A 6,123-nucleotide genomic window follows, 5' to 3' on the forward strand; every position below is an offset into this window, starting at 1 on the left:
AAACCTTGCCCCATCATTGATTGACAGCTTTATGTGTACACTGTGCATAGGCAGAAATTTGCCAAACAGTGGGGTTGGAGGGGTTATTCAGAGCTCAGCATTGGGAGAACTGGTAGATCTGCAGATAAAACAAGGATTTTGTGAAAATCGCAGCAAACAGCCCAAAAAGTGATACATCACTGGATTAAGGAGCTCTCCCCCTACATCATGCTGCTCTCTGATTTAGTAGCGAAAATCTGGTGAAACATTCCTTTTTAGAGGTAAGAAAAAATGTAGTTGATCTCTCTACACAAGAAAGACAAAGAGATGGATGGAAAGAAGGGAGAAAGCAATAAGTGAGAGAGAGGAGAGAGAAGTTTTATGGCGGCACATATTTCAACCAGTGGGACCAGATTAGTGTAAATTTATTTTGTATGTCAGCCAGAAGTGTGGACCTAAAGATGAAGGAACGGTTGTTTCCAAGCTCTCACTATCACCTTAATAGTGACTAATAAAATAATGGATACCAGTTTGTGAGTTCAATGAAGAATGCCAGTCATTGTCTTGCCAATGGCTTTCTTAAATAATTGTTAGTGAGGGAGCCCGACTGTACCTTGGACTCCCAAAGAGTAGTATTGAAAAGCAGCAGCTGCAACTACAAAAAAGTACTTCATATATGGGTATGTGGGTTGGGTACCTCATTCTAGTGATTTATGGCAGTCCCTTCACTGACTTAAAGGGGTTGTCCAGCTTTAGGCTGCAAGTCTACAGTCTTTCTGTGACTGCAGACTTGTGAATCCTCACGTCATGCGCGCTGAAAAGATTCTCTGGTGCCGGCGGCGGACGTATGACTGGCAAGTATGTGCTTTATATACATGCAAAGATGGCTCTCAGAGGGAAAAATAAGATAATCTTGTAGTGTAGTTATAATGCCTTTTAATGGCTAACAAAAATAAAATAAATGATGTTACAAGGCAAGCTTTCGAGACAACTTAGGTCTCTTCCTTTGGCATGGTATAACAAAATATATGAACACAAATATATGCACACAAAAAAAAGAAAAACCAGATGCATGGCATAATAAATGGACATTTAAAGAAACAAACAAACTGAGCTTACAGAGGGAATTCTTAATTAGATTAGATAAGTAGTGTGAAAGTTTTATGGTCCCAATATCCATATAATATCAGAGGCCTGGTGCCCTCACTGTCTCTGGAGCAGATTCTTCAGATTTCGTAGAGAAGCATAAATCCTCTTGACAGATTCAGTCCTGAGTGAGTTACCCTAATCAGTTTCTATTTCCAAACCCTTCAATGTTTTTGTGATTTAAAGTTGCCTTTTAATATGACAACTTTCATATTGTTGATGTTGTGTCCTGGACCACAGAAATGTTTGGCCACCGGTACATGGGTTTTTTATCTGTAATTGTGTGCCTAGGAGACCTCATCCTTGTTCTCAGTTTCTGTCCTGTTTCTCCCACAATAGGAAATATAGTGCACAGAATTAAGTACACCACATTGGAAGAGGAACATGTGACTGTCCCGGCAATATTATAGTCCTGCTGTGTGTTGGGAATCTGTATCCTGTCTTTGGTCTCTACATGAGTGCAGGTTTTGCAGCTATTCACATTGCAAGGAAAAGTTCCACAGTTTTTCCCACTGAGAGCAATCTTTTTTTTTCAACTGGCTAACATGGTACCAAACCCTTTTTTTCTTTTAACTTATATACATGCAGTCACTTGCCGACAAGATGGACGCTGCCTTGCTCAATGCAAGTAAATCACATGACAATTACCATGGACTGAGGTCCTAGCGATGTAAACTGGTGCAAATACTATGCCAGAAAGGGATAAAATCATTCTTTATTTAGATATGTCTAAAATAACAATAACAAACAATTAAAAGCAAGACTGCCACGATAGGCTGTACTAGGTAGAGGACCACCTTACAAGAATAATATCATACAATAGTAAGTTTTAGTGATGATTGAACATGCTCAGATAAGGGGTTAACTGAGCATGCTCGAGTGCTAACTAATTATCTTCGGTGTGCTCGAAAAATAGTTTTGACTGCGACAGCACATGTATGGATTGCCTGTTTGTTGGTGAATCCATGCATGTGTTGCAGCAGTCAAACAGCTGCGGGACATGCAGCTACAGCGACTCAAACCTATTTTTCGAGCACACCGAAGATACCCGATTAGAGCCCGAGCATGCTCGGTTAACCCCTTATCCGAGCACGTTCGCTCATCACTGGTAAGTATTCAAACAATGTATACGATTTGCATCACTAAAGATGGCCCACATGACTGAAAAAATCAATGTTATAATGCTGTATTGTTCAAAGGTCAGAATCTGTTAGATGCATTCACCCATTATATATCAATCTGTTCACAGATATTAGAGTAATCCTCATGTATGCCAAAACTCGGTGGTGGAGAGCTGTATATACATACATCACTTATACATAATCTACCTCATAGACAATCAGCATATCACAACATCCCAGTGGATACTTATCTCTTAATGGAGAAAAAAATAATTAAACTAATTGCCTATTCATTCCTTTAAAAAATTCAGAAACTTCAAAAAATTAAAAAAATGCATAGTGCTAAATGATCAATTATGCATACACACTGTTGACACAGAGGAATCCAATTGCAAGAATGGTTAAGGTTTGAACTAACAGGTTCTATGCATGTAAGTAAAGAAGGTGGCTTAACCAGTGCAGCACCGAGCACCAACATGCGTTTCACCCTGCTTCCTCAGGGGGCATTTGTGAAGGGGGAAGGAGTCGTGGATTTAAGTAGTATACGATTGCCAATAGGATGGAGGAAAGACTGCAGTCACAGCTGTAAACATTCAGTGCTTGGGTCGTGTGTTGGCACACAGAGGAAGGTGTAAGATCCACTTCCTGTTTCCAGCCAGCGAGGCGCAAGCTAGGCACGGACACCATGCAAACGAGGTGCCAGTGTGTCCGCGCATGCGCCAGCGTCCCGCTATGCCATACGGCACAAAGTGGAGGCTCGGAGTTGAGGACTGTGCATGCGCACTGCAACCAAGGGTGACGTGGCGGGGATCGGAGGAGACAAAGTTTGCTGACCAATCTAAGCACTCAAGGGACGTGACTGTGCTGTTTAAGACAGTGGCTAGTTAAAGATGCACATTGTTATGTTAGTTACAGCAATCTGCTGTGGATGAATGAATGAGTGGTTGTTGAAGGGCGGATAGACGTTAGGAAATATTGGACATAAACTGTTCACAACCATTACGTACCTGATTGTCCCAGGATTAGTAAAAAATTGGGGCATTGTATTTGTCAATATATAAAATTAAATATAGGGTAGAGATGTGCTAAGGATGATTGATATTGGAGGTTACTAAATAATAAACTAAAAACAAAAGTGCATGGAAATAATAAACAAATGGATAAAATAAATAAAAAAAATGGATAAACAACAGATTATACACAAACCATGATTGAAATGGGATGTGACACTATAAAGTATTCAGACCCCTTTAATTTTTTTACTCTTTGTTTCATTGCAGCCATTTGGTAATTTCTAAAAAGTTCATTTTTTTCTCATTAAAGTTCACTCTGCACCCCATCTTGACTGAAAAAAAAGAAATGTAGAATTTTTTGAAAATTTATTAAAATAGAAATATCACATGGTCATAAGTATTGGGACCCTTTGCTCAGACACTCATATTTAAGTCATATGCTGTCCATTTCCTTGTGATCCTCCTTGAGATGGTTCTACTCCTCCATTGGAGTCCAGCTGTGTTTAATTAAACTGATAGGACTTGATTTGGAAAGGCACACACCTGTCTATATAAGACATCACAGCTCACAGTGCATGTCAGACCAAATGAGAATCATGAGCTCAAAGGAACTTCCCAAGGAGCTCAGAGACAGAATTGTGGCAAGGCACAGATCTGGCCAAGGTTACAAAAGAATATCTGCATTATTCAAGGTTCCTAAGAGCACAATGGCTTCCATAATCCTTAAATGGAAGAATTTTGGGACCACCAGAAGTCTTCCTAGACTTGGCCATCCAGCCAAACTGAGCAATTGTGGGAGAAGAGCCTTGGTGAGAGAGGTAAAGAAAAACCCCAAGATTACTGTAGCTGAGCTCCAGAGATGCAGTAGGGAGATGGGAGACAGTTTCACAAACTCAACGATCACTGCAGCCCTCCACCAGACGGGCCTTTATGGCAGAGTGGCCCGACGGAAGCCTCTCCTCAGTGCAAGACATACGAAAGCCCGCATAGAGTTTGCTCAAAAACACATGAAGGACTCCCAGACTATGAGAAATAAGATTCTCTGGTCTGATGAGACGAAGATAGAACTTTTTGGTGATAATTTTAAGCGGTATGTGTGGAGAAAACAAGGCACTGCTCATCACCTGCCCAATACAATCCCAACAGTGAAACATGATGGTGGCAGTGTGGCGCCAGTTGCCACAGAGGTACTGCATCTCACCCAGAGGTGTGGTACCCCATTCTCAGATAAGGAGGGAGCACTACCTGGAACCCAACCACTCACATCCAACACTACACCACTCCATTAGGGAAGGTCCAGATAGCTCCTAAGGGAGAGCACAGACCTGGTCCCTGTCAGGAGGGTGGAACTAAGTAGAGGAGGTGGGTGGAGGAAGTAGTTTAGGGGAGCACTGAAAGAACAGTATAAAAAGAAGGGTAGAAACATCTAAAGTGGTTGATTCCTGCTTCCAGGAGCAGGAGTTCTGTCAGTTCTGCTCAGGGGAACAAGGGAAGACTGTGTGGAGTAAGGTCTTGATGGCGAGGGGGCCCAGTGGAAGGGGCCCAGGAGGAGAGTGAAGAGAGAACACCGGAGCAGTAAGAGGGGCTCCAGAGATAGAAGGGATCCTAGGGGCACGGCGAGTGCGGGATGCCACCCGTGTGCCCGAGTTCACGCTGACCGTGGGGGGATCAAGGCCGCAGTAGAGGACCGGCCCCAGACTAGTGGAGTACTTTAAGGCTCAGCTAGCAAACCGGAGGCTGTGGTATCTTCATGTGCCATAGCCAAAATCCACACACAATCGCTGAAAAGGTGGTCATATAGGACAAAGGGGAGAGACCGGACGTCGCCCGACAAGGCCCACGGCCACTGGCTCGGGACACTGTGTGTGAGGCGCAGGGCAGGAGCGTGAGAGCCAGTGCAGAGAGAGACGACCTGGAAAGGTACACAGAAAGGGGTCCCGTTCAAATGCACTCATGTTATCTGAAAGTTGGCTGGATCACTTCCCCGGAGGACACAGGACGACGTGGGCGGTTATAACCTGGAGCAGCTTGATAACTGTGAGTAAATACTTGAAGACTGCACCCCACTGTGTCCTTGGCTAATTGCTGCACCACCTGCCTTGCTCTACACCAGCAACATCTACTTCATCAAGTACTATATACTGCCCTGGGGCTTAGCTCTACTCGTGGAGAGCTGCACTATCTCAGTTGCGTCACCGTCAGCCCCAGTCAATCTGCACTGCAGCGGCAGCCCCCTATAGCCGCATACTACGGGTGGCGTCACAAACTTTATCCCCAAACACTTTATTCCCCAATTGAATCTTTGCTTTATTTGACTGCCCTGGGCCACGGACCTGGTCACTGCCACCGTGACTACCCCAATAGAAAAGGACCGGCCCAGCTACCGAGTATCCCATAACCCCAGGGGGCGCATGAACTTTGGCATCACGAACAGGATGAACCGACCCGTTACAACGGGTCCCGTGCGCCTATAGACTGTGCTTGTTACTGAGCAGCAGCACCCGCCCCAGAAGAACAAGCGCCATTATATAGCTGCATTCCATAGGTGGCATCACAAACTTTATCCTGAAACACTTTATTCCCCAATTGACTCTTTTCTTTATTTGACCGCCCTGGGCCACGGACCGGGTCACTGCCACCTTGACTACCCCAATGGAAAAGGACCAGCCTGGCTACCGAGTACCCCACGGCCCCAGGGGGCGGATCAGCAGCATCATAATATGGGGGTGTTTTTCAACTGCAGGGACAGGACGACTGGTTGCAATTGAAGGAAACATGAATGCGGCCAAGTACAGAAATATCCTGGATGACAACCTCTTCCAGAGTGCTCTGACTTGGCCGAAGGTTCAGCTTCCAACAAGACA

This window comes from Phyllobates terribilis, unplaced genomic scaffold (assembly GCF_046119375.1).
Source record: "Phyllobates terribilis strain yellow unplaced genomic scaffold, ASM4611937v1 Scaffold_4__5_contigs__length_816908805, whole genome shotgun sequence".
Classification (NCBI taxonomy): Eukaryota; Metazoa; Chordata; class Amphibia; order Anura; family Dendrobatidae; genus Phyllobates; species Phyllobates terribilis.